This window comes from Hordeum vulgare, chromosome 3H (assembly GCF_904849725.1).
Source record: "Hordeum vulgare subsp. vulgare chromosome 3H, MorexV3_pseudomolecules_assembly, whole genome shotgun sequence".
In the NCBI taxonomy this organism is placed as follows: Eukaryota; Viridiplantae; Streptophyta; class Magnoliopsida; order Poales; family Poaceae; genus Hordeum; species Hordeum vulgare.
Window position 1 is genome coordinate 596,494,850 of NC_058520.1, and position 27,758 is coordinate 596,522,607.

Below are 27,758 nucleotides of genomic sequence, written 5' to 3' on the forward strand. Positions count from 1 at the left end.
TTTAGATTAACTAGCACAAATGCCCGTGCGTTGCAACGGAACAAAAATAAGGGGCTGCTAGTGACAAAAACGATGAACCTATTAACAGCAAGGTCCAGTAAAAATAAGGTTCTTCAGGGTGCCAGTTAGGGATATATGATATTTATTCTTGTCCTCCTAAGTCCTAACCTAAATTTGATCCTGCATTTTCAGTAAATATGCTAAAGTGTGAAGTGAACGTGATTTTCGTATGTTGTACCTGAAGCCAGTCCAGCTACCAAGCTTTGATGGATTTTGAGAACTCCAGATACATGAACCAGTTTTCTCATATATCCATAGGATCAAATACTGCATTTCAGCAAAATGCATGAACAAGCAAAGAAACTCATATGCTAGGCAGGCTATATCATTGACGATGCAAACTATGCAATGGTATAAGCTGATAAGCACCAACACACAAATCATACATCTGTTAGTTTGTAGGCAACTCTTATATAAGAGGACACAGTATCATTGGCATTTATGATATCTTTGGGGCTTACACCAGATCTTCCTTTGGACACACCACCTCATAATTCTCTAATCCCAGCCGCGGCTCTCCCAGGTGAATCAACTTCCATGAAACTATCGTGTAGAATTATATCACACATTACAAATCCAGACAAGAAACATGTTTGCTGAATAGATCTTGGGTGGAATGTAACCAGCTGTACAGGAAACAGAGCAGAGGGCCACTTGGTGCATTAGAAGTGATATTTTTTCTATCTCCAGCTTTACCATATTCAGAAATTGTATGCTTAGCTTGAACCGAACTTCGCTTGGCCATTTTCTGCAGTAGTAATAAACTCATTGTTACAGGCAATGGAAGGGGGCATCTCAAAGAGTCATACTTTAATGCAGCGTCTGAGATTGAATGTGGATACATAAGTAATGAATAGAAAATTTGACCAAAGAGCTTAGATGCAGACACTAATGGTAACAAATAAGATGAAAATTGAAGTAAAAAGCTGAAAACGGAGAAATCTCCCAGTTTTGGAGTACTCCCAGTTTTGGAGTAGTACTTATGATCTAGTTCCCAGATGTTGAATACGTTTCCACATTGATTAGGATGAGAACATAATTGTATTTGAGGTATAAAGATGAAATGTAAAAATATGAGCGCAGCGCCATCTTGTTGAGAGAACCCGCCACTTAAATTTTTTCCCTGTTGAGCACTGTGTCGCCAGCCATCAGGAACGACATAGGATTTGACGACGGCGCAATAGGGGCCCGACTGGAACTCGGTGATGGAGGATACGGAGCGGTAGTTGCGGAGGCAGTACTCACCGTCGACAATGCTGAAGCTGAGGATATGACGACCGTTGTCGAGGATCTCGAGGCGCTCGGAGCTGGTGAAGGCCGGGAGGCCAGACACGACGGTGTCCTCCCGGGCGTTGCCGACGCTGGCCTCGTCGCCGGCCACGAGCGCGCTGGTGCGCACGAAGTGCTTGTATCGTTGCGGGTTGCTGAAGCTGCGCATGATGGGCCACACCACGCACCCCAGCGCCGCCACGCGCTGCGCCACCAGCGACGTGCAGGTGGCCCCTGGAGCCCGTCCCGGGAAGGTGTCGTCCGCCCGCACCGTCCCCTACAACGCAGCCCCCTCCGCCTCCGTCATCCCCTCCCGCAGCGCCCCGCTCCATGTGCGCCTCCGCAACGAACGGCCGTCATGACGCGTCGACGTCCCCCGTCCTCCCCTGGTATCGGCGCCGCCATCCCTCGCCTCGCTCACGCCCGCCGCAGCCAACGCCCGTCGTGACGCTTCCTCCGGCGTGACTCCCCGGACGTTGACCCTGCTCAAAGCAGATCCCGCTCGAAGTCGAGCCGCCGGCGCGCCAGAGACCCCTCCGCCGACGGATCCGTGCGGCGAGGGGAGGAGGAGAAGGGGGGTGGGTGGGGGCGGAGGAGGAGGGGAGGACGCTGTCGTGCAGCCTCTGACGCGCAGCCGAATAACGACAACGAGCGACCTTCTCTGCCACTGGATAAGGAGCGTCAGCGGAATTTTGTAAACGTGAAACGTTTTTTTTTTCAGATCCACTTATATAGGAACTACGGGTTGAATACCCAGAAGCGGAGGGACTTTTGTGCAAAAATACCGACGACGGACGACATAAGCCATCGATACTTTATTATTAGGGAGAGATAGAAGACATAATCGAAGGTAAAAGTTGCTACTACCAATGCAGAAATGTTGTTGTTGATAAATGTGGGAGCATAACAAGTCATTGCTTTATTGTTTTTTAATAATATAAATTTTGGGGCCATCCTATGCAAATAAAATTGCTGGAATGATGCAGAACAAAGTTGTCAGAATCATGACTTAAGTCTTAGAATCTGAAGATCTTACGATTCAAAATAGACCCTCCGATTCTACGATTTTGCTCATAGAATCTAAGTTTCTACGATCCTGATAGTTAAGATTCTACGATTCACGATCCTAGCAACGGAGCTCCGATCCGATTCAAAATCGCGATTCTGACAACTTTGATGCAGAACACGTGAGGGGTCTTGAGCATGTTTTTATTCACCCGTTGCAATGCACAAATATTTTTACTAGTCTAGAAATCTAAAAATAATGCAAACATCAGGACTTAGATCCTGATGATCTAGGAATATCACTCTAACCATCCAACCACGGGTTGGTTTGCTGTAAGGGCGCCTTCTACGCAGTGAGCGTCCACTCGGAGCTCGACGCTTGGGTGTCGTATGGGGCTTCACCGGCCTTCGGCCAAGACGCGGCGTGCGTCCACGCGCGGAATCGGTGTGGGTCGTGCTCATGGAGTCCACGATCCGGGGCGGTCCGAGCTTCCGATGGTGAGCACACCCGACACTTGCGGGAGCATACCATACTTCGTGTTCGGGGTGATGACCAAGGTGTTGTGCCTCGACGAAGTAAAATTTACTGTTTTGACCCTTTACAGAAAGTTAAGCCGGGTCTGACCCCCGTTGGGAAAAAAATCGGATCTGACCCTTTTGCTACCGCCAGAGCCCTTGGCGGTAGGGTATAACAATCTACCGTCGAGGCCCGTGGCGATAGGGTTGCACGTCTACCGTTAAAAAATCTGCAAGTTACGGACACAGTGCGCACGTGTGCCTACCGCAGGACCCCTTGGCGATAGGATCACATGCGCTACCGCCAACATCTCCGACAGTAGGCCATTTTCCTACCGCCAGGGGCCTTGCTGGTAGGTTGTTATACCCTACTGCCAAGGACTCTCGCGGTAGCAAAAGGGTCAGATCTGAAAAAAATTCTAGTTATGATCAAATCCGGCTTAACTTTCGGTAAAAGGTCAAAACAGTGAATTTTATCCTTCGACGAGCCCGAGGGCCGGTGGATCCCGGCGGTGAACAAGGAGGACACGGGATCTTGGTGACGGGAAACAGCGGCATGTGCGTCCCATGGTGGTACGCCTGTACAAGCCCCGGTGAGGAGAACTGGCAAGTACCTTATCGGGAGGAGAGTGCTCGTTTCTGCGTCACGTTTGCTGGTTTTTGCCCTACGTCGCGCGTGAATTCCCTCGGCCTCGGCCAGAGCCGCAAATCACTACTGAATGATGATCACAAGTTTTCCAAGATTTCTCGGGGAAGAAATCGTGGAGGAGATGTTCGTCCAAGATATGAAAACTTTTTTTGTTTTGATCCTTTTTTAAAACTTGATCCAGATTTGATCCTAGTTTATAAAAAAAATAAGATCTGATTTTTTTCCTACCGTCGGAGTCTATGGCGACACGGTATAACAGTCTACCGTCAATGACCTTGACGGTAAGGTTGATTTTTTTTTTCTTAAGTATCGAACACTATGCATGTACGCACCTACCGCCGCGTACCTTGACGGTAGGGTTGTACGGGCTACCATCATCATATTTTGGCAATAGATGTCCGTATTACTGATGTGGATAAGTTTTCTATCGTCATATACCACGACGATAAGTTGTTATACCCTACCGTCAAGGACTCTGATAATAAAGAAGATTAGATCCTAATTTTTTTATAAACTAGGATCAGATCTAGATCAAGTTTTAAAAAAGGTAAAAATACGAAATTTAGCCTCCATGATATCTACTCCCTTCGTTTCTAAATATAAGACCTTTTAGAGATTACACTATAGACTATATATGAAGCAAAATGATTGAATCTATATTCTAAAATATGTCTATATACCGTACCTAGTTTATAATGAAATATCTAAAAGATCATATATTTAGGAACGACGAAAGTATCTATGAACCCGTCCGGTGAGCTACGATCTGGTCTGGCCTGTCTTAGTGGAAGAGTGCAACACATGTGACACCAATCTATGATGATGACGACCATGAGCACAAGTGCACTAGTAGTATTCACCATTGTAATCATTTGTCTCTCCCTTCCTCTTTTTTCTCTTTTTTTTCTGGTGAGGGGATTTGTGTCTCCCTTCTGGTTTCCAAGGCATGCATTTATCCCTAGATCAACCGATTTAATACGAGTTATGTTTCGAAAGGCAAACGATTAGAAATTTGTTCAAGATACACTACTCGCCCCAAACCCACTTCATACATCGGGTGGGCCACCAAATTTTGACCTAGCCGGGTGCCTCAAACGGACATCAAACGTTCGGGCTGACTGATATCCCTTATATCTGTTAGAATGAATCCTCATCCTCTTTCATTAGATGAATATGGATATATATACAAGGAGAAGAGATGCAATGAAGAGGCATTTATTCGGGAGAGATGGCAGTTACAAGGGGAGATTACCCCATAATTAACACATGTTAATTAAACTCTAACACTCCCCCTAATCTATCCTTGTCCATCCAGAATCATCATCTTGATTAGAGGCTCCTCCAAAAACCCTCGTTAAAAACCTTCATGAGAACCTATATAGTAAACTCATGGAGGGAAAAAGAGTATAATATGATGCATTGAACAGGAACAATTCAGGAAGATACTCCCCCCTGATTCTTGCAAATTTCGAAGCCGGTCGTCACATGCCAATTCCATGAACATGTTTCTGGAATGTAAAAGTTGGTAGAGATTCTGTGACCAAATCAGTCACATGATTTGATTTGCAAGAAATGCAATATAGCGATATTGCTTATTACGTAACCTGTTTGCATCCGGGCAACACAAGCAACATTATCTTTGAGATAATGGTTGGTGGATGTAGCCATGAGGTATGTTTTTAAGACTCTTCATGAGAGGGCTACCACACCTAGTATGAACACTAAGCTTGTCTACGATCTGACATAGTGGGGATCTGATCGATGTATCCAATAACATCGGTGCTCACATTTCTGTGAAACTGAAAACCCAGGACAGGATGTTTGATGCCTTGGAGATATCGAAAGATATTCTTGAGTACCAACCAATTGTGTTTGGTGGATCCAATGGATTATGGAACGTTGAGTCCCAATATCTCATTTCCATCATCTCTTGGTCTATGTCTAGAGAATGAACTACCATGAGAGCTATGGATGGATAATATTTGTCCATAATGAATTTCCCTAATATATTATGGATATAGACAACATAGTATACCATAGTGTATAAATGAAGGTGCTCAAGTTGTAGCAACGAGCGGTATTTTGGTTTTCCCAAATCCTTCATTTTAAACTCCGTCATTTAGATGATTCCATGTGTCGTCATTGCACACATACAAACATGGATAATCATCATTGTAGGAGTAATCCTTATGCATAAGGAACTCACTACGTCGGTTGTACCATATGTACCGACAACAATAAGTCGTATGGTGACTTACTGATTTTTACACAATGTATGTTACAATTTGCATTTCAATTCAGAAGTAAGATTTCATCGGGAATCAATCATATATGTCTGAATCTAGTGAACCACATGGATATGTGATCACTACATCTATTAACTGCAAAGATAGATGATTATGTACTGCCAATGATATAAATTATCGGAAAGAGATTCCACCTCTGGAGAATAGTTGGGTATCTGCGTGAACCCTTGTGCTACAATACTTGCTCTATGTTTCACCACCTCGTTGTTCTCAATTATGTTTCCAGAAGAAAACTGGTGTAGGTATTTCTTATGAATACCTTCTCACTACTGAGCAAGATCATTTCTACCTAGATTATACCCTTTGCTTGAGTTCAGTCCGAGTGTTGTTCACACTTTGCCATGGCCATGGTCTTTGGATCTGAATCATTTGCAAGGTTTTGCAATCTAGTTGAGAAATGTATGTCGACAATGGTAGACTTTCGATTATATGTTTGTTCAGAATCTATATATCAATATATAGTTGATGTAAATATCGTTACCCATGGTGACTGCTCGCGATTTCCCAATGCGATTGAGTCGGGTATTCCGATGTCCAAGTCATTATGTGCACTATGACCTGGGTTGGTGGAGGTTTTCCGTCCACTGGGTATACCACCCATTAGGTGTCTATCAATGTGAAGTTGACTTGCATTTACTGATTCATAGGCCTTGATATCCTTGCTTGCAAGAAGCTTAATCCTAATGTACTTTTGCCATACATCTCCCCCTGTTGCATCGAATGGGGAGTGGAGTGGTTTTTGTTGGTACCTCCACTCTTTCAGGCGTACTTTTGAAAGGATCGTAGGATTGTATGACACCTTTATATCGAGTAAATGAATCTGGCAGGTTATTTGCAATAAGCTACAAATCTTCTGAACGCATGGTTCAAATCTTTGAATACGTGAATTTGAGGCAGAAATGTGTTGAACATTCCACTAATTTCCTAGCATTCTTTATGGTACTTGAATTCTCCCCTTAATGCCTGGAAATATTCCTCATTGAATCAGCATACTGGCCTTGAATAATTCCCCATGTGAGGGGTTTGAGGTATTGACGGTAATACAGTTATTCCTCACATAGATCCCAACTATATGTTGAGGGGCCAATGATGTATGCCGGGTGGTGATATCGGTATGCAACCGAATTATCGCAGATGGGAAATACTTGGTAGATTTCCACGTATCAAAGATAGAGGGGAATAATATTATGCAGTTCTCTCATGAGCGTGTAAAACTGCATATGACTCCAACGTAAAGTTGGTAAGTTGCAATTCCAAAGTAAAGATCATGTAATGAGCTTAATTCTTTGGATAAGATTCTACCAAACCATTTTGAGTCTAGACAAATAGGACAAATTGCTAACCTTCAATCCAAGGATCATAGAGAAGGCACTCAAGGAGAATTCTGCAATGTTATCCATTCGATTTGCTTGAAATCGATGTCAGGATAATGAGCCAATGGTTTCATGTGGATAAATCACACTTGAGACAATCGTATTAGATATGTCTTTTAAAACCATGGAATACCTGAATGGTCCAGTCAATGGATGGGAAGAGCCACTCACCTTGACTTGATGCGTTCAAGGAGTCTGGGTGGTTCAGCGTAGATTTTAAGGTGCGTGAGCCTTAAAATTAGCTTCCCTGTGTCACTTGTAGTACACATAAAATCCAATATTGTTAGAATTTAGCATCATAATAATCATAAACTATTGAAATTGCCGATAGTCCCGGTTTCAACCCAATATCTCGATGACCAAGGCGAGTATGCCAAGTTTGTCATGTACAAGACATTTTGGGGAACTGTCTTGGGCGCAACATGTGCTACGGGCTGTGTAATATGTGTAGTACAATCCAGATGATACATGGAGAATGTGCTTGCCATATCCGTTGCATATGGTAAAGAGAAGTCATTTCTCTTTATTGTCATCATAAGTTTCTCTATGGAAACTGTGTTGACGGATATCTCCATAGTTTAGTAGGGTACGAGTTAAACCAAGAAGCAATAAAGCATCCTGACATTACTCGAGTACCCAGAGGGATAGTAAATATGGCTCGAGTTGAGCCAACAAATACCTCATCGCGTCTAGCGATTTTAAAGTATCTCCTTTCTCTCAACGAGAGTGAAAAACATTGGACTTCCCTGAGTATAGAGTTTGTGGTGCATATGTCCACAAGGCACATATCATTTTTCATTGGATTAACGCCCGTAGAAATCTATATATAGACATGAAGATTCTCAATATGAAAATCACAGTCAGATATATATAATACATATAAATGTATTTGTACCAAAGTGCTGATACAATATATTGTGATATACAATATATGATGACAACAATACTTATGTTGTTGATACAACATCATAAATGGACATAAATAAATATTGAGCACTCAAGAGATTGAGAGACTACTCATAGTCTCCAAACATGTCAGTTGAGGCATAATCAACCACACGTTCTCCATGCCCATAGGGTCCCGTCATCATTAGTGATGTCAGGTTGAAGGTTGAAGTGAGCTTCAAGCCTTTTCCCTTGAGTTCATTGTGTCCCAGGAACTGCTAATACATAATACCCAGATGCTAAGATCTGAATCTAATGCCTTATGATATATAAGACACCATTTTTCTGTTAGCGGTGTGATCCTTACCAGAGGCCTGGATTGCACACTTTATCCTACGAGAGACAAGAGCGATCATGATGTCTATGGCCCAGATAGGGCAATGGTGGCCATTGAGGGCGAGTGCCTCAAATTCTATAGCCATATTTTACCGCTATGGGTAAACCAGAGATAATTAATTTACGGTTAGTAAATTAAAGACCATAATGGTTGATGTTGTAATGAACTTAACAAAATCAATGGGTATTCCAAGAAATTATCTTCAAACCATTAGTGTGAATCTCAAATTGCTAAATATGACACCTTGAAGATAATCTCCAAAATGGAGTAGATCTCGCAGCAGTGAGAGTATAATCTGATGAAATCAGTAGATACTTACTCGTAATGCCTTATGTCGTGAATTAGTAAAATGTGTGGGAGAGCACTTTGTAAAGCAAACATAATATCGAAGCGACAAAATGTAGGCTTTATCAGTAGTGGTGATAATCTGCAAAGCAGTAGATCTACACACTACCTTATGGTCCCAAAAACATCAATTTGAAAAACAACACTTGGGATTTTGCACATCAATTCTTGCTTGTATCAAGCCAAAGGCTCAATGAAGATGAATTGATTCTATTTGCAAGAAATTGAAAATCTCAATTGCAAAAAAATGTATTAATCTCAACATGTGTTTAACATGAAATTAGATACATCATAGAAATATTCCGGAATATCTCGTATTCAACGAAATAATAGTATTGCATAGGTACTCATATTATCTTTGCAAGACATTAAAATTTCAATTGCAAATGGACGTAATTAATCTCGACACGTGATAAATGTGGACATATATTACATCAACTTGAGATCTGGAATATATCTCAGTACTCAACAGATATATACTACTATTGCAATGAATAGTAATGATGTTGCAAACTTGATGCTCAAGTGAAAAACTTGAATTGTATAGACCTCAAATTAAATGAGATGATCTTGTAGCAAGTTGCAAGATAATTCAGCGAGGTGAATTAATATTTTGTGAGAGAAAATTAATCTCGATCGCAATGAGATTGTTTTGCGAGAAAAGAAAATTCCCAATCGTAAATCAATATTGTTGTGCGAAAAAACTTAATCTCAATCGCAATACGAAACATGTTGTAGGAATTGCTAGAGAGCAAGTACATTGAACATGTCCTATTTTCATACTTGCATTGCACAGGAAAAACCGTGGGCTAATCTGTAATTTATGGAGACTTAAATGCAAAATACAAATAAGTCAAATGACATTCTGCATACTGAACAAAGTCCAAGGACTAGATAGCAAATAACAGAGTGCAATCTATAAATACGCAGAATATGAGGCCTGAAATGCAAAAGGGGAAAAAGATAAGGTTCTCTATCGCTTCATGTGGGTGTGGCCTTGCATATGAATCAATCGATTCGTCTAGCTTTTCTCTAGCAGCCACGCTGTCAAATCCGTTGAGGGAGAAGCCATGACAGCGAGCAACCATGCCAGAGAACACTCATGTGCCTTGCGGCATGAGATCGAGGCTGGCCCATTCGGGGTTGTTTTCTGCGCCTCGCGCTCGGACCTGGCAACCGTGGAGGGCGCCGTTGGCCACTGCACCTTGTGCAAGCAGCAGTTAAAGGCTCGGTCCGGTCGTTGTTGTCCTATGTGGGGGCTCCGGCAGTCGGTCGCCGCGCATGCGCATTGAAGGGCCTGGGGATCTTGCCTGACGTCGCAGCCTCGCTTCAACACTAGGACGGACCATGCACTGGGAATCAGTCGCGCGGCGGGGCACCAACCGCTGCACTATGTGTAGTGCCCCAAGTGTAGAACTTTCCCTTCTTGTAACCTTCCATGTGGGGCCACCTTGTCAGATATCTTGATGCTATCATTTTGTGCCATGAATCCAGGTGTGATCCCTAGTGCTTACTTCCCTTGCATGCATGAATCACATATCATTCCTTACCATACTTAGGATTGCATTGATCATGTTGCATTTGAGTCTAATGGGAGTAGCGTTGTGGTGTTGTGAGTGCATGAGATCTTGCTAGGATTAAGTGGGGGTTTTGCACTACCTTGTGAGCATGTGATAATGGTGCGTGTGATGCAAGAGTGAGTGCTAGTCTTTTAAGCTCTTGCTTTCAAACTCCTTTTCCCCTCCTATTTTTATTCTTGTCAAAATTCCTTTTTCTCAAAGATGTTTCTAAAATGTCTAGTGGGTAGATAAAAATTGCTTATGAAGGGGTGCAATTTTTCTGATTTGATTCTTTGATTTTGGTGGTGCAAATAAATACAAAACAGTAGGTTAATTACTGTTTTGCATTTATTTCGAACATCTCCAAATATTGCATTCCTATTTTTCCCTATTGGGCTATTATTTTTTTGTGTCTAGCAGGATTTTCCTTTTAATTTTTATCCCAGTATTTTTCTTGGGTAATATTTTTTCTTCCCTGAAAGCATTCCTGCCTCTGTTGTTATATTTGGTTAAACTACCTGGGTGTCTAATGCTTTCCCTGGCCCATCAAGCCTTCTCCCGTGCTGGCCCAGTTGGACTTCCCTGGCGATAGAGCCCACCGGCGAGCGCTCCTTCTTCCTCCCGACGTCACCTCCTGTACGACGCGCGCTCAACCTCCCGATCGCCCTCTTCTCGATCCAGCGGCTCGAGCTCGCCTCCCGAGGCGTTAAAAGGAGCCCGAGACCTCCTCCTCCGCCCTAGGGTTCCCTCTCCTTTCCTCCCCAGCGCCGCCAGTTTCCCTCGTGCCCTCGTTCTTCCCTGGTAAGTTTTGAGAGAAAGCAGAGAGAGAGGGTGCAGCGCCTCCTCCGTCTAACCGCCGATCCGTCGTCTCCGGCACTGGGCGCCATGTCCGGGGGCTCGGGGCAGCTCCCCGCGTCCCATTCCCGGCGCTAGGACCCCGAGGCGCCCCCCCCCCCCCAGTCGAGCTCGTCCCCGTCTTCTGGGCAAACCGGGCGAACTGCGCGGCTCCTCTTCTTCGCCTCCGGCGTCCTCCGCCCCGTGCGGCGCCCCCTCTTCGCCCCAAGGTGAGGCCCGCCGCCCAGTGCTTCCTCCTCCTCAGTCCGGTCCCGATCCGCGGCGAGGTCGTCGTCTTCCCTGCCGGCGTTCGTCAGGGGGCTGTTGTTGCGTGTACGTGCAGAGTACGAGTGTTAGTTGTTGCTGTTAGAGGTAGGGTGGTAACAGGGGCTTCCTCCTTCCCTCGACGGTAGCGCGTGACCAGAGGGACCCCCCCCCTCGTCGTCGGTAGTGCAGCGCGGCAGCGCTAGCAGGGAGGCCCGTCAAGCTCTCTGTCCCGTGCTCCCAGGCGAACTGCAGCGTAGCAGGAACGCCGCTGCAGTTCAAGGCAGCCAAGGGTGCTCCTTCTCCCGTGCTCAGGGCAAAAATGGATCCCCCGGGAGTCCCGCGGGCCCCGCCGACGGTTTCCCCTGCCGGTGGTGGCCGGGAGTGGCGCCGCCAGCGTCCTCGGCTCCGGCCGCCGGCGGGATACTTCTCGCGAGAGGAGTGTTTTACTATTTTTACCTGCTGCTCTAACCAGTTCCCGATCCGTAGCCCGATGGTAGTGTAGTGCTGGCTTATTCTAGCGCCTGTAGGAGGGCGTGGGTTCGAGTCCCCCCCTCGGCGCCTTTTGGTGGTTGTTTTTGATTTTATTCGTATCAAAGGGCATGCAGTCAACTTACCTTGCTATTCCCTCCTCTCTTGTTGACAACCGTAGCAGCAGCGTAGTGGTGGGTTGTGGTATTGTTGTATCAGGGGGCTGGGGTTCGAATCCCAGTCAGCCCAGAATTCTTTTTCTTTTGTTCTTTTTTTTCCCGTTTTGCAGTTTTTTTTCCCTTGCTATGTGAGCAACCCCATGTCCAGCTCAGAGTATATTTTGACCTATGTATTTCTCCCTTCCATGTTAATTGTAGGAGGTGTAGGAGTAGTTTGTGATGATAGTAGTGGTGTGAATCCATGCCTATGTTCCTCCCTTCCATGTCACTTGTTGAGGAAGTAGGAGAAGTATTGTGATGGTAGTAGTGGTGTGGGCCTAGGTGCTCGTAAATGGTGCTTGAGGTGTGATGTGTGTGAGAGTGTGTTTATATTGGTGCTCTCACTTGGGTGCCTTGCTAGTCTAGTGCATGTGGGTGCTAGTTGCCCTCATGAGGGTGGCCTTGTGCAAGTGTGTGGATGAAGGGGTGCCCTCCCCACCACATATAATTGTGTGTGAGAGCTTATCCTAGTGTTCATTGCCATCATAACATGTGTAGGAATGGAGATGATGTTGTTGTGAGTGCACACCACTTGTGGTACCTACTAAAAGTGTTTGAGAGTTGATGCTACCAAGTTACTTGCTTAGTTTCTTACCCCCTCTAGTTTTCCTTAGGTTTAAGGGCATGATGTTGTTGTAAAAGAAGTGGAATACATGTGAGAGTGTGCACCATCACATGCCCATATGTGGAGGTGTGCATACTCTCTTGTTAGCTTAGAATCCTATTGTGTTGTGCTTGAATCTAGTAGTATTGTGATATGGGTGTTGGTGTTGTTGATGTGCATGACACAAACATGGGGTTCAAACCCCCATGTCACTTTGTCATTGTGCACATGAAACTCTCCTATTTACTTGTCATCTTAGGAGCATACCTTACGGATTGCATATGCACTTTGTTGAAAGTTTGGGCCTTGTTCCCATGGTATAGAAGGAGCCCTAAGGCATGGGTCTTGGTGTGCTAGTTGTAGGGGTTTATGCTCAACACCATAGTGGTGTCAAACACCTCTTGGGGACATGTGTGTGCAAACTATGCCTAGACAAAGTGGGCATGTGGCTGGAAAAATTCCAGATTTTTGAACTCTGAAAATTCCAGATGCATGAATCTTCACGTAGGGCTTCATATCGGTTTCGTTGATTCCCGTTGATCCGTAGCTCCGTTTGCAAAGTTCTTTAAATGGTTTTGCACCGTTTTTACGAGATGCATCTGTTCATATCATTCCCATGCATGTCCAAATATTTTAGTGCAAAGTTCTGTCCAGGAACTTGTTGTAGTTATTCGTGCTTGTGCTAGTGTTAGAAATAGTGGTGCATGCTCAACTTTCATCTCATGCATCATGTGAATGTTGCATTTCTTGGTGCTGCTGTTCATTGGCTGTCATTCTTGTGTTGGGTAGCACCGGGAGCGGAGACCGATTACGTGTAGTCAGGAGAGTACGTGCAGAACGATCCAGAACCATTCCAAGCTGAGGATATCACAGGCAAGATGACATGACCTTGATCCCATATCTAGACTTGTTATGTTAGTTTCGATTCCACGTCATATTGCTCGCTGCCTACCACTGATGATATATTGCCTCTTCATATGCCATGAGCCCAAACACCTTACTCTTTCCTAGCAAATTTGCATGGCTAGGTAGGCTTGCTCAGCTACTAATGTTAGCATTGTTAGTTGCAGGTGTTTATAACTCATGAGTTGCCATGAGCTTGATATCATTATATTAATTTCTGTTATTTATTTAATGTACCTATATATTTGGTAAATGACGGGAGGCCTAGCCTTTTGCCGGGTGTCTTGTTCCGTTATTGCCGCCTTAGTTACCGGTTACCGGTGTTTGATTCCATATTGATCGCTCCTAACACGTTCGGGGTTGTTATGGGGACCCCCTTGATAAACCGCGTAGTGTTAAGGCTTGTCCGGCAGGACCCAACATTGGTACTATTTGCTAATCACTTAATAATAAACTGCATAGGGAATAGCTACCCCGAGGTTTCTTAATCAACCACCCGGGCCAGTGCTCCTCATGAGTGTTGGTCCAAACCAGAGCAGCTTATTACGCTCCCCGGGGCAACTCGGAGTTTTGGCGTGGTAACCATCGCTCATCCGGCGTGTCCTGAGACTGAGATACGCGGCTCTTATCAGGGTCGTCGACACGTCGGGAGGTCCTGCTAGTCTTGTCTTGCCTTAGCGGTGTATCTTGCGCACGGAATCCCGATGAAGCTTTGGTTTCCCCCAGAGTTGAGGTTTTCCTCTAAGGAATCCGACGAGATCACGAGATTCGTGATAGAGGATGCCTTTGCGGCCTGTGTTCGTTTGTGATGGACTAGTTGGAGCACCCCTGCAGGGTTTAATCTTTTCGGAAAGCCGTGCCCGCGGTTATGTGGCAACTTGGAATATTTGTTAACATCCGGTATTAGAGAACTTGAACATAAACTAATAAACATGCCAACTGAGTGCGTAACCGTGACTGTCCCTTCGAAGATCTCTCTTCGATCGGGAACACGGAGGGGTTATGTATGACGTAGGTAGGTGTTCAGGATCACTTTCTGATCAAGTGTTCTCGATCGTTAGCATATACCATTGTCATTTTCCCCTTTGCGTAAGCTAGCCACTTATTCAATCTTAGGATGCAGCAGCCGGAAACACTTCATCCCTTCCTTACCCATTAACATGACTAGGTCTGGCACCAAGGTCTTAGATTGCTGAGTCCCCGTGACTCACGGATTCCTCTGAAACTCCCAGCAGGTACAGGTACCCCAGAGGCAGATGATCCCGACGGCACCCAGCTGGCGTGGCAGTACGACGAGGAGACAGATCGCCTTTACGTGAACTATCCAGAGGACTGAGCCGTGGTCGTGATCGTGGGCCTGTAGCGGGTAGCATAGCATTTTCCTTGTTTTGTAGTCCGTACCGGAACTACATTGATTGTATCTGCGTTGTACTCTGTATCATTAATAAGAAGACAGTTGAACCCAGATTGTCTACTTTATTTACTATTATGTGCTATGTTTACTTGCTTGCAAAACACTTAGATGCGCTTCTTTCCTATTCGGGGGCCTCGACCCCCAGATCGGAAAGGACCGCCTCTTGGTCGTTACAAGTTGGTAATCAGAGCCCTACGACCATAGGAGCCTTTGTGTGATCGTATTTGGCCGAGTCGAGTCTAGTAGATGTTTTGAGTCTTAGTTATATCGGAGAGTAGGTTTCATTTTTCTCCTCTTCTTTGCTCTGGTGAGGCTTCCGTCTTAGGAAATCTTTAACTCTACTCCTTTTCCCGCTCAAATTTTTTTTTAGGATCACGCGGGTGTTTGCGAAATCTATATGATTTCGATGTGACGGAATCGGGTCCTGGTGCCTCCTATCTGCTCTAAGTATCAGGGGAGTTGAGCTCCAGGGATTATCGCGCACATCGCCATCATTCAGATTTCTGAGTACCTAAGAACGGAGGGTGTTCGTTATTGCTTCAATACGGGTAGTGGTGAGCTAACCCCGACGTCCCCAGTACTGGTGTAGATTGTTCGGGGGTACTACCACACTTTGTACCGTTGTGATCACGAGGATCTGTTGTAGACGAAGGTCCGAGATGCTGGTTGTGTGTTGAAGGATGTGATACAGGTGATGGTTTAGATTAGGAGTTGTGTGAAATACTCCTTGTATCCGTGTGCCTGATTGCATGCCCAGTTTTTCGGGAATTCATAGGTGGGATATCTGGTAGTATCTTATAGGGCTATCTTCCTACGGACGCTTGATTGAGGTTTGGGAAATCTCGATCATATGTTTGTTCCGAGCAGTTCTAGCTCACACTTGTTCGTTGTGGCCTTATCGGAATTTTGTCGTCTGTTACTTTGAGAATGCACTCTTGCTATGTTGTTCGAGTGCAATGCTAAGTTCTATTCAGATATTCTGTCTTTTGATTCAGCTTATCTTCAAATATTCTGTGGACTAATATGCTGTCCGTCTTCAGGATGGCTCCACCGACTCGTCAGACCCCAGCGCGTGAGGATATGCCTCCTCCACCTCCTCCTCCGCCACCGCCGCCGCCTCCTCCTGCAGAGGCCTGGCAGGCGATGATGGCAGCTACCAATGCAAATACTCAGATGCTGTTACAGTTGATCCAGGAGAGAGCCAATCATCAGCAAGGCAATTTCCAGCAAGGTGGCAATCACTTCGCTAGTCTGAGTCAGTTCCTGTCAAACCAGCCCAGGACGTTCACTTCTTGCGACCAGCCGTTTGATGCGGAAGATTGGATCCGTGATATGAACAAGCATTTTGAGTGTAGCAATGTTCGTCCAGAGGATTGTGTCAAGTTTGCAACATTCCAGTTGAAGGGGCAGGCTTCTATTTGGTGGCAGCAGCTTAAGGACTCCAGAGGTGGCAGGGTGATGTCTTGGGACGAGTTCTGTCGTGACTTCAGGTCCCACTACATTCCTTCCAATTTTGTTGAGGAGATGCGTGAGAAGTTCAGGCGCTTGAAGCAGGGCAGCAATTCTGTGTACAAGTACAATGTTGAGTTCCACGAGCTGGCCCGTTACGCATTGCAGGATGTTCCGGATCAGAAGAGCAAGATATACCAGTTCAGGGGTGGCTTGAAGGAGGATTTGCAGTTAGCACTCGCTTTGCACGATCCTGAGGAGTTTGACAAATTCTATAACTTAGCTCTCAGAGCAGAGGCAGCCTTGCTCAGGGTGGAGAACTCCAAGAAACGTTTCAGAGATTCCAGCTCTTCTTCGACTCAGGTGGTTCAGAAGCAACAGAGGTTTTGGGTTTCTCCTCCTCCTCCTCCTCGGCACTCTCAGCAGCCGAAGCACTCAGGTGGACGTGGTTCTTCCCGCCCACCCAACCCCGGATTCCAACAGAGATATCAGCAGCAGAAGCAAGGGCCTCCTCAGATTCAGTTCCGGCAGCCAACAGAGGTCACTTGTCACAAATGTGGGCAGAAGGGTCACTATGCCAACAAATGCACTTCTCAGCTCCGTCTACCGCCTCCTCCTCCAGGCAAACCTCCTAGCAACGCTCTTGTGAAGTTCAACCCCAGATCAGCTCGAGTCAACATGGTGAATGCAGCTGAGGCAGAGAATTCTTCGGATGTGATCATGGGTAATCTCCTAGTCAATGATTTTCCTGCTAAAGTCTTGTTTGATTCTGGTGCTTCGCATTGCTTCATATCCAAGCCTTTCTTAGCTAAGCATGATATTCCTGCAATTCATTTGGATAGTCCCTTCCGTGTGGTTTCTCCGGGCATGCGCATGAGTTCGTTTATGAGGGTTCCGGATGTTTCTATCAAGATGGACAATTATGCTTTCCTGGCGTCTCCTATTGTCTTGGGCAAGTCCGACATTGATTTGATCCTTGGTATGGACTGGTTGGCCATGAATAAGGCATCAATTGATTGTGAAGCTAAAGAAGTGAAGCTGACCCACTCGTCGGAAGATGTGATTATATTCGCGGCGCGCGATGACACAGTCCGCTTGTTCTCCTTGAATGAAAAGGGTGAGATCAATCCCATTGAGCAAGTTCCGGTAGTCTGCGAATATCAAGACGTGTTTCCTGAAGAGTTGCCAGGGATGCCTCCGCACCGTGAAGTGGAGTTCGTCATTGAGCTTGAGCCAGGCACAGAGCCAGTGTGCAAGCGGCCGTACAAGCTGGGTCCAGAAGAGTTGAAGGAACTCAAGAGACAACTCGATGAGCAGGAGCGTTTGGGTTTGATCAGACCAAGCTCGTCTCCGTGGGGATGTGGTGTTCTGTTTGTCAAGAAGAAAGATGGCACGGAACGACTGTGTGTCGATTACCGCCCATTGAACAAGAAGACAATCAAGAACAAATACCCACTTCCGAACATAAATGAGTTGTTCGAGCAGTTGAAAGGTGCTAAAGTATTCTCCAAGCTTGATCTCAGGATGGGCTATCATCAGATTCGCATTCGTGAGGAAGACATTCCGAAGACGGCATTCAGGACCAGTTTTGGCTCATATGAGTATACGGTCATGTCTTTTGGTCTGGCTAATGCTCCTCTGACTTTTTGCCGATTGATGAACTATATCTTCTCGCCATTCAAGAATGAGTTTGTCTTGCTTTATCTCGATGACATTCTGGTCTTTTCTGAGGATGAGGAAGAACATGAGAAACATCTCAGGTTGGTGCTTGATAAACTGAGAGAATACAAGCTTTATGCCAAGTTTTCCAAGTGTGAGTTCTGGCTGAAAGAAGTGGTGTATCTTGGGCATATTATCTCTGCCGAGGGCATTAAGGTTGACCCGTCCAAGGTTCAGGCCATTGTTGAATGGGAACCTCCGCAGAATGTGAAGCAGCTTCGAAGCTTTCTCGGTCTTGCCGGATATTGCAGAAGATTCGTTGAGAACTCCAAAATCGCCAAGCCGCTCTCTAGTCTTCTTCAGAAGGGTGTCAAGTATGTGTGGTCTCCAGAGTGTCAACTGGCTTTTGATACACTCAAAGAGAAGCTTACCTCCACTCCGGTATTGGCTCCTCCGGATGATTCCAAGCCGTACCAGGTCTTTTGCGATGCTTCTCTTCAGGGTTTTGGTGCAGTCTTGATGCAAGATAGGAAGGTGGTTGCTTATACCTCCAGGCAGCTGAAGCCTGCGGAGAAGAACTATCCTGTGCACGATCTCGAGCTAGCAGCTGTGGTGCACGCCTTGATGACTTGGAGACATCTCTTGTTGGAACGTAAGGTTGAAGTGTTCACCGATCACAAGAGCCTCAAGTATATCTTCACTCAGCCTAACTTGAATCTTCGACAAACACGTTGGGTGGAAATGCTCCAGGATTTTAATCCGAGTGTTGAGTACACGCCAGGCAAGGCAAATGTTGTGGCAGATGCATTGAGCAGGAAAGCATATTGCAACAGTCTGATTCTGCAACCTCTCCAGCCGGGTCTTTCTGAGTCTTTCAGGAAGCTCAATCTTCAGCTGGTTCCTCAGGGTTTTCTGGCGAACCTTCAGATCTCTCCTACCTTGGAAGATCAGGTCAGAGCAGCTCAGCTACTTGATACTATGGTGAAGAAGGTCAAGATTGGTGTGGGAAAGAGCCTTCCCAAGTATAAGTGTTTCACTGTGGATGCCAGAGACACTTTGTTTTTCGAGGACCGCCTTGTCGTCCCGAAAGGTGATCTCAGGAAGGTGATCATGGAAGAAGCTCACAATTCTCTGCTTTCTATTCATCCGGGAAGTTCCAAGATGTACCATGACTTGAAGCAGTCGTTCTGGTGGACCCGTATGAGGCGTGAAATTGCTCAATTTGTCAATGAGTGTGATGTATGTCGAAGGGTGAAAGCAGAACATCAAAGACCAGCGGGCCTCTTGCAGCCGTTGCCGATTCCCGAGTGGAAGTTTGATCACATTGAGATGGACTTTGTCACAGGGTTTCCAAAGTCCAAGAAGGGCAATGACGCTATCTTCGTCGTCATCGACAAATTGAGTAAAGTGGCGCATTTCCTTCCAATCAAGGAGTCCATTTCAGCAGCTCAGCTGGCAGAGTTGTACACCTCGAGGATTGTCTCGTTGCACGGTGTACCCATGATGATCTCATCAGATCGCGGGAGTATCTTCACTTCCAAGTTCTGGGACTCGTTTCAGTCGGCTATGGGCACGAAGATCCGCTTCAGCACAGCGTTCCATCCTCAGACTAGTGGTCAAGTTGAGAGGGTGAATCAAGTTCTTGAGGACATGCTGAGAGCCTGTGTTATCTCCTTTGGCATGAAGTGGGAGGATTGTCTGCCTTTCGCGGAGTTGTCATATAACAACAGTTATCAAGCTAGCTCTGGCAAGGCTCCGTTCGAGATCCTCTATGGCAGGAAGTGTCGTACTCCGCTCAACTGGTCCCAGACAGGCGAGCGTCAGATCCTTGGCAATGATATGATAGAAGAAGCTGAGGAGATGTGTCGGATCATTCGCGACAACCTCAGAGCAGCTCAGTCCCGTCAGAAGAGCTATTATGATAGCAAGCACCGTGACATGTCGTATGAGCTTGATGATTTTGTCTATCTCAAGGTTTCGCCTATGAAGGGTATGCAGCGTTTTGGCATCAAAGGCAAGCTTGCGCCTCGTTTCGTTGGTCCGTTCAGAGTGGTTGGCAAGAGGGGTGACCTCGCGTACCAGCTCGAGCTTCCGTCAACCTTTGCAAATGTCCATGACGTGTTCCATGTTTCTCAGCTTCGGAGGTGTTTCAAGAACCCCGAGCGCACCGTGCATCTTCAGGATATCGATCTCCAGCCTGACCTCTCTTATCGCGAGCATCCAGTTGCGGTTCTCGAGGCGACTGAGCGCAAGACCCGTAACAAGTCTGTCAAGTTTCTCAAAGTGCAGTGGTCACACCATTCCGATAAAGAGGCTACGTGGGAACGCGAGGATCACCTCCGTTCCGAATTTCCCGATTTCTTTCAGTCTTAGATCTCGAGGTCGAGATCTTCTTTGTAGTGTGGGAGAGTTTGTAGTGCCCCAAGTGTAGAACTTTCCCTTCTTGTAACCTTCCATGTGGGGCCACCTTGTCAGATATCTTGATGCTATCATTTTGTGCCATGAATCCAGGTGTGATCCCTAGTGCTTACTTCCCTTGCATGCATGAATCACATATCATTCCTTGCCATACTTAGGATTGCATGCCATGATCATGTTGCATTTGAGTCTAATGGGAGTAGCGTTGTGGTGTTGTGAGTGCATGTGATCTTGCTAGGATTAAGTGGGGGTTTTGCACTACCTTGTGAGCATGTGATAATGGTGCGTGTGATGCAAGAGTGAGTGCTAGTCTTTTAAGCTCTTGCTTTCAAACTCCTTTTCCCCTCCTATTTTTATTCTTGTCAAAATTCCTTTTTCTCAAAGATGTTTCTAAAATGTCTAGTGGGTAGATAAAAATTGCTTATGAAGGGGTGCAATTTTTCTGATTTGATTCTTTGATTTTGGTGGTGCAAATAAATACAAAACAGTAGGTTAATTACTGTTTTGCATTTATTTCGAACATCTCCAAATATTGCATTCCTATTTTTCCCTATTGGGCTATTATTTTTTGTGTCTAGCAGGATTTTCCTTTTAATTTTTATCCCAGTATTTTTCTTGGGTAATATTTTTTCTTCCCTGAAAGCATTCCTACCTCTGTTGTTATATTTGGTTAAACTACCTGGGTGTCTAATGCTTTCCCTGGCCCATCAAGCCTTCTCCCGTGCTGGCCCAGTTGGACTTCCCTGGCGATAGAGCCCACCGGCGAGCGCTCCTTCTTCCTCCCGACGTCACCTCCTGTACGACGCGCGCTCAACCTCCCGATCGCCCTCTTCTCGATCCAGCGGCTCGAGCTCGCCTCCCGAGGCGTTAAAAGGAGCCCGAGACCTCCTCCTCCGCCCTAGGGTTCCCTCTCCTTTCCTCCCCAGCGCCGCCAGTTTCCCTCGTGCCCTCGTTCTTCCCTGGTAAGTTCTGAGAGAAAGCAGAGAGAGAGGGTGCAGCGCCTCCTCCGTCTAACCGCCGATCCGTCGTCTCCGGCACTGGGCGCCATGTCCGGGGGCTCGGGGCGGCTCCCCGCGTCCCATTCCCGGCGCTAGGACCCCGAGCCCCCCCCCCCCCCCGTCGAGCTCGTCCCCGTCTTCTGGGCAAACCGGGCGAACTGCGCGGCTCCTCTTCTTCGCCTCCGGCGTCCTCCGCCCTGTGCGGCGCCCCCTCTTCGCCCCAAGGTGAGGCCCGCCGCCCAGTGCTTCCTCCTCCTCAGTCCGGTCCCGATCCGCGGCGAGGTCGTCGTCTTCCCTGCCGGCGTTCGTCAGGGGGCTGTTGTTGCGTGTACGTGCAGAGTACGAGTGTTAGTTGTTGCTGTTAGAGGTAGGGGTGGTAACAGGGGCTTCCTCCTTCCCTCGACGGTAGCGCGTGACCAGAGGGACCCCCCCTCGTCGTCGGTAGTGCAGCGCGGCAGCGCTAGCAGGGAGGCCCGTCAAGCTCTCTGTCCCGTGCTCCCAGGCGAACTGCAGCGTAGCAGGAACGCCGCTGCAGTTCAAGGCAGCCAAGGGTGCTCCTTCTCCCGTGCTCAGGGCAAAAATGGATCCCCCGGGAGTCCCGCGGGCCCCGCCGACGGTTTCCCCTGCCGGTGGTGGCCGGGAGTGGCGCCGCCAGCGTCCTCGGCTCCGGCCGCCGGCGGGATACTTCTCGCGAGAGGAGTGTTTTACTATTTTTACCTGCTGCTCTAACCAGTTCCCGATCCGTAGCCCGATGGTAGTGTAGTGCTGGCTTATTCTAGCGCCTGTAGGAGGGCGTGGGTTCGAGTCCCCCCCTCGGCGCCTTTTGGTGGTTGTTTTTGATTTTATTCGTATCAAAGGGCATGCAGTCAACTTACCTTGCTATTCCCTCCTCTCTTGTTGACAACCGTAGCAGCAGCGTAGTGGTGGGTTGTGGTATTGTTGTATCAGGGGGCTGGGGTTCGAATCCCAGTCAGCCCAGAATTCTTTTTCTTTTGTTCTTTTTTTTCCCGTTTTGCAGTTTTTTTTCCCTTGCTATGTGAGCAACCCCATGTCCAGCTCAGAGTATATTTTGACCTATGTATTTCTCCCTTCCATGTTAATTGTAGGAGGTGTAGGAGTAGTTTGTGATGATAGTAGTGGTGTGAATCCATGCCTATGTTCCTCCCTTCCATGTCACTTGTTGAGGAAGTAGGAGAAGTATTGTGATGGTAGTAGTGGTGTGGGCCTAGGTGCTTGTAAATGGTGCTTGAGGTGTGATGTGTGTGAGAGTGTGTTTATATTGGTGCTCTCACTTGGGTGCCTTGCTAGTCTAGTGCATGTGGGTGCTAGTTGCCCTCATGAGGGTGGCCTTGTGCAAGTGTGTGGATGAAGGGGTGCCCTCCCCACCACATATAATTGTGTGTGAGAGCTTATCCTAGTGTTCATTGCCATCATAACATGTGTAGGAATGGAGATGATGTTGTTGTGAGTGCACACCACTTGTGGTACCTACTAAAAGTGTTTGAGAGTTGATGCTACCAAGTTACTTGCTTAGTTTCTTACCCCCTCTAGTTTTCCTTAGGTTTAAGGGCATGATGTTGTTGTAAAAGAAGTGGAATACATGTGAGAGTGTGCACCATCACATGCCCATATGTGGAGGTGTGCATACTCTCTTGTTAGCTTAGAATCCTATTGTGTTGTGCTTGAATCTAGTAGTATTGTGATATGGGTGTTGGTGTTGTTGATGTGCATGACACAAACATGGGGTTCAAACCCCCATGTCACTTTGTCATTGTGCACATGAAACTCTCCTATTTACTTGTCATCTTAGGAGCATACCTTATGGATTGCATATGCACTTTGTTGAAAGTTTGGGCCTTGTTCCCATGGTATAGAAGGAGGCCTAAGGCATGGGTCTTGGTGTGCTAGTTGTAGGGGTTTATGCTCAACACCATAGTGGTGTCAAACACCTCTTGGGGACATGTGTGTGCAAACTATGCCTAGACAAAGTGGGCATGTGGCTGGAAAAATTCCAGATTTTTGAACTCTGAAAATTTCACTAAGTCTGGAGTGCTGGAAACATTTTCTTCCCTTGTAAATAAGGTTGTGCTGGTCATTATGTTGGGAACTGGACTTAGTTCAGTGCTAGTGTTTTGAACCTGGTATGGTTGTGAAGCTTCCTGTCAATTTTCAAGTCATTTGGAGTCCAGTAGATTGTGTTTTGATTGCTGTCAAAAAGCTCAGAACTCAGGTGCAGGAATTTTCACCAAGTCCCTGAGAACTGATGGTTTTGGGAAAGTTTGTGGCCTTGTATCTTCTAGAGTTTAATTCCTTTTGCTGTGATTCTTGCTGGAGATGGTAGTATTCTTGGTTGGCAACATCCACATATATTATTTGTCATGTTTGAAGACCTGTAGCTATGTTGCATGTTGCTCTCAAACAGCTAAGATGCAGAAACTGGCAGATTGCGTAGTTTTGACATTTTGTTCAAAGTTTGCGTTTAATTGTTGTTGGAGTGTTCTACCTTGCTCCATTTCATTCATGTTGGGTTCATATATGTCTTGGCAACCTGGGAACACCAGATTTGTGCCAATTGTGTGTGTGGTGATGAATCTTCACGTAGGGCTTCATATCGGTTTCGTTGATTCCCGTTGATCCGTAGCTCCGTTTGCAAAGTTCTTTAAATGGTTTTGCACCGTTTTTACGAGATGCATCTGTTCATATCATTCCCATGCATGTCCAAATATTTTAGTGCAAAGTTCTGTCCAGGAACTTGTTGTAGTTATTCGTGCTTGTGCTAGTGTTAGAAATAGTGGTGCATGCTCAACTTTCATCTCATGCATCATGTGAATGTTGCATTTCTTGGTGCTGCTGTTCATTGGTTGTCATTCTTGTGTTGGGTAGCACCGGGAGCGGAGACCGATTACGTGGAGTCAGGAGAGTACGTGCAGAACGATCCAGAACCATTCCAAGCTGAGGATATCACAGGCAAGATGACATGACCTTGATCCCATATCTAGACTTGTTATGTTAGTTTCGATTCCACGTCATATTGCTCGCTGCCTACCACTGATGATATATTGCCTCTTCATATGCCATGAGCCCAAACACCTTACTCTTTCCTAGCAAATTTGCATGGCTAGGTAGGCTTGCTCAGCTACTAATGTTAGCATTGTTAGTTGCAGGTGTTTATAACTCATGAGTTGCCATGAGCTTGATATCACTATATTAATTTCTGTTATTTATTTAATGTACCTATATATTTGGTAAATGACGGGAGGCCTAGCCTTTTGCCGGGTGTCTTGTTCCGTTATTGCCGCCTTAGTTACCGGTTACCGGTGTTTGATTCCATATTGATCGCTCCTAACACGTTCGGGGTTGTTATGGGGACCCCCTTGATAAACCGCGTAGTGTTAAGGCTTGTCCGGCAAGACCCAACATTGGTACTATTTGCTAATCACTTAATAATAAACTGCATAGGGAATAGCTACCCCGAGGTTTCTTAATCAACCACCCGGGCCAGTGCTCCTCATGAGTGTTGGTCCAAACCAGAGCAGCTTATTACGCTCCCCGGGGCAACTCGGAGTTTTGGCGTGGTAACCATCGCTCATCCGGCGTGTCCTGAGACTGAGATACGCGGCTCTTATCAGGGTCGTCGACACGTCGGGAGGTCCTGCTAGTCTTGTCTTGCCTTAGCGGTGTATCTTGCGCACGGAATCCCGGTGAAGCTTTGGTTTCCCCAGAGTTGAGGTTTTCCTCTAAGGAATCCGACGAGATCACGAGATTCGTGATAGAGGATGCCTTTGCGGCATGTGTTCGTTTGTGATGGACTAGTTGGAGCACCCCTGCAGGGTTTAATCTTTTCGGAAAGCCGTGCCCGCGGTTATGTGGCAACTTGGAATATTTGTTAACATCCGGTATTAGAGAACTTGAACATAAACTAATAAACATGCCAACTGAGTGCGTAACCGTGACTGTCCCTTCGAAGATCTCTCTTCGATCGGGAACACGGAGGGGTTATGTATGACGTAGGTAGGTGTTCAGGATCACTTTCTGATCAAGTGTTCTCGATCGTTAGCATATACCATTGTCATTTTCCCCTTTGCGTAAGCTAGCCACTTATTCAATCTTAGGATGCAGCAGCCGGAAACACTTCATCCCTTCCTTACCCATTAACATGACTAGGTCTGGCACCAAGGTCTTAGATTGCTGAGTCCCCGTGACTCACGGATTCCTCTGAAACTCCCAGCAGGTACAGGTACCCCAGAGGCAGATGATCCCGACGGCACCCAGCTGGCGTGGCAGTACGACGAGGAGACAGATCGCCTTTACGTGAACTATCCAGAGGACTGAGCCGTGGTCGTGATCGTGGGCCTGTAGCGGGTAGCATAGCATTTTCCTTGTTTTGTAGTCCGTACCGGAACTACATTGATTGTATCTGCGTTGTACTCTGTATCATTAATAAGAAGACAGTTGAACCCAGATTGTCTACTTTATTTACTATTATGTGCTATGTTTACTTGCTTGCAAAACACTTAGATGCGCTTCTTTCCTATTCGGGGGCCTCGACCCCCAGATCGGAAAGGACCGCATCTTGGTCGTTACACTATGAGCGGCCGTGGCGTGTGGAGATGGGACAGGCGCCGCCACGAGCAAAGCGTAGTTGGTTGTTGACCAACGCCTTCGCCTATGTCATTCGCGAGAAGCTGCGATTCGGGCCCGGTGGTCGCCAGAGTCGTGTCGCTATAGGGCATCGCAGTGCCACGACCTGCGGGCCGAGCCATTGCTGGCTCCATTGGAGGGCTGCTGCCTCGCGGTCGGCGGTGAGATAGGGGTCGCCGCGCAGGCAGTTATCCAAGAGCATCGCCTCAGCGCGGCCGACTGGCGGAGTGCGGGCGGCCACGGCTTGGCGATGTCGGGCGCAGGCAAGCGAGTGCGCGGGGCGCAGCGCAGGCGTTGGGCGGAGCAGACGGGTAGGCGCGGTCAGGGATGGCCACTGACAGGCACGGCTAGCGACGGCTAAGGTCTGGTGTTGCCGGCCACGGCGCGGGCGGGCACGGATGAGCATGGCCGGGCACGGGCGAGTGCAGCCACGGCATGGCGGACGGGCGTCGACGCGGGCGCACAGCTGGGCGCGGGCACGGCGCGGAAGATCTTCTCTCCTCGGCGTTGTGCGGAACCGCCGTCTCGCCCATTCCTGTCTATCTCAGTATAGAGACTACGTGCTGATAACGTGTTAGAATGAATCCTCATCCTCTTTCATTAGATGAATATGGATATATATACAAGGAGAAGAGATGCAATGAAGAGGCATCTATTCGGGAGAGATGGCAGTTACAAGGGGAGATTACCCCATAATTAACACATGTTAATTAAACTCTAACAATATCCAATTCAAATATGAGGTGGATATGGGGGCGTCCGGACGCATCCGTCACGTCAGACCTGGCCCTTGCTGGCCCGCCCGAGCACATATATATTCATCCTCGTTCGTTCGCCCGATCAAATTCCAGCCACTTCACTCCACTCTCTTCCCCATCCAAACTCATCTCCGACGATTTTCAATCGTCTCCGTCTTTGCGAGCAGCGGATCCAAGCCTTACATCTTTAGATCCGTCGACCACAAGCTGGTCACACGTGGCCCCGAGGAGGAGATGCTCATCCGGCTTGCGCTTCGTCGTTCCCATGAGGCGGCCGCCCGACGACAACGCTCGGACTCGCAATGTTGGGAATTCATTGCACCAACACAACCGGTGTCGCTACCTCATCGAAGGCGATGTGATCCATCTGGCATCCGAGCGTCATGGCAGACGTGCAACCTCCCATGAGGCGGCCGCCCGACGACAACGCTCGGACTCGCAATGTTGGGAATTCATTGCATCAACACAACCGGTGTCGCTACCTCATCGAAGGCGATGTGATCCATCTGGCATCCGAGCGTCATGGCAGACGTGCAACCCTTTCGTTACGCGTTGAGGACACAAACATGGTGCGGCGTGCGTGTAGTACGAGGCAACGGGCACGAGAAGCAACGAAGGCCTTCCTAGTGATGGACATTGGAGAGGCGGAGCCGCACTCTCCGACGGCCCATATGATGAACCAATGTGGGCCCCGCAACCACTTCGTGGTGGACATTGGCTCCTAGAAAGAATTCGTCATCGATCTCATGTCCACCGGCATCGT

General features: G+C 47.1%; 1 pseudogene; it reads right to left on the bottom strand.

The window, feature by feature from the left end:
- Positions 1 to 460: 460 nt before the first annotated feature.
- On the bottom strand, positions 461 to 27,380 carry LOC123442176 (annotated as a pseudogene).
- Positions 27,381 to 27,758: the final 378 nt, after the last annotated feature.